Source organism: Cucurbita maxima, unplaced genomic scaffold (genome assembly GCF_002738345.1).
Source record: "Cucurbita maxima cultivar Rimu unplaced genomic scaffold, Cmax_1.0 Cma_Scf00071, whole genome shotgun sequence".
Lineage (NCBI taxonomy): Eukaryota > Viridiplantae > Streptophyta > Magnoliopsida > Cucurbitales > Cucurbitaceae > Cucurbita > Cucurbita maxima.
The window spans coordinates 206,187-208,431 of NW_019272087.1; positions in this window are offsets into that span (position 1 = coordinate 206,187).

A 2,245-nucleotide genomic window follows, 5' to 3' on the forward strand; every position below is an offset into this window, starting at 1 on the left:
AAAAAAAAAAAAAAAAAAAAAAAAAAAATTAATTAATTAATTAATAATAACTAATCCCTTCCTAAGCCATACTCTCACACAAGGCCTTTTCTTACCCAATAAACTCCTTCTCACACAACCATATTATCCACAAGATAACTCTAAATTTCATTATTATTTGCTAATCAATTAACTACTATGGAAGGATCATTCATCCAAAACAAAAATATTACCGTCAAGATAACAAATGCTCTATAATCTAAAAATCAGCTCACTGTTCACTACAAATCTGGTGATGATGACTTGGGAGTCCACATGCTGACACCTTGGACCTGCACGACTTCAGTTTTCCTCCAAACTTATGGGGCTCAACATTGTTTTACTGTTCCTTCCAATGGTCTGACTCGTTTCATTACTTCGATGACTACATAGATAAGAGAGATAGAGATAATCGTAAAAGTACTCTATGTTCGTGGCATATGAGTGGGCAAAATATATGTATGTTCAACTATAAAACAGATAATATTATTATATTTGCTATAATTTGTCATGTAAAAATATCTATATATCCATAAATTTGAAAGTTTTATTTTAATATTGAAATAAATAAATGTTTTTGATATTTTGTTTTTGTGGGTTTTATTTTATTTTATTTTTTTCCTGTTTTAAATCTTGAGATGATTGGTATAAGTGAAACATAAATGATTTTAATAACCTATGACATAAATTATAATCTTGTTTGATAATCAAAACAACTATATGAGATGACATTGCATGAGGATTTTGACCTGGAGTAAAGGTAAGGTAGAGCCTTTGGCTTGGCCTAGAGTAGAGGCATGTCGGTTAGAGTTGTTACATGTACTTTTGAACAAAGTTTAGTTTCTATATAAGTCATGTTTGGCTAGTGAAGACCCTTGTCTAAAGTCTAATGAAGCCACAAAGTCAGGTAAAACAAAGGTTTTTCATGATTGTGTCAAAATCGTGATGTTGTATGGTTGAAAATGTACGACTGGATAGTATTTGAAAATGCTACCACAATTTACAGGGAGGTCCATCGAATCGAGTTCACAACCAATTGTTATTAGAAGACAGTCACATTGTAGTAGTCCCATTTATTTAAGTTTCCTAACTTGGAGAGAAATTGATGTAAAATGTTGGGTTTATATAATGAAATGATAATACAAATATTACATTATGTCATAAATGATAAGGTAATAATCTATTCATTTTCATTGAGAAATGAAATATTAGAGGAAATACAAACTTACCATAATAAGGCATTTCTCAACTTCATCATATATGGTAAAATAACAACTTAAAGGTTCATTATTTTTTAAAACAAATTTAAAAACAAGAGTTTCCAAAATTTCTAATTCATTTTCGATTAAAAAGAACAATAAACAGGGTTTTAAAATAGTTATTAAATTTTTCGGTCTATAAAAAAACCAAGAACTATTTCAAATAAATTTTATTTAGCTTATCTAGATCTCTTGGGGTCATTTTGTTTAAGGTTTTGTTTATGATGGTTATGAATTAAATAATTATGTTTGGTGGAGCATGGAAACTGTTATAAGAAAGAGTGAACCAAAAAAAAAAATTTGTGAGTTTTTTTTTTTATATTGTTCTAATTATTTAGATTTTTAGTTATTGTAATAGCATTTTTTAGAGAGAAAAAAAAAAGTAAATTGTGAATAGAATTAAAGGGAAGAAAATAGAAGATTTGGAGATTTAAACTATTTTTTTTAAATTGAATATGTGAGTCAAGCAACATAATAATATTGGTAATTTTTATATATTGCAAGAAAGCGAAGAATACAGTAGCTGTGTCTTCTAGAAAACACAGTAGTAATAATAGAAAAGGAAATCTTTAATAAAAATAAAATAATATATATGTGTATATATATATAATATTCTAAGATAAAGTCTCTGATGCTCACACGCCCTATTGACACATGCCCCATTGTTCCACACGTGTCATATATATTGATATGTGTGAATTGTTTGTGAATTGATATGCTTATGATATGTTATGATATGTGAATTGTATGATAATACTTACAGTACGATGTGTTCAATGATATGTTTGAGATAAGATACAAGAAAGATGCACTAAACGTAATGTAACGATAGGAGTAAGATATATTCATGAGACTTTAAGGTTAGGTTACGTATCAAAGTGCTATGGATATGAGAGATCGATAAAAACAATATGGTCACGATCGATTGATAAAAGAATACGATTAGATTATGGGTAGGAAGGGCTGAA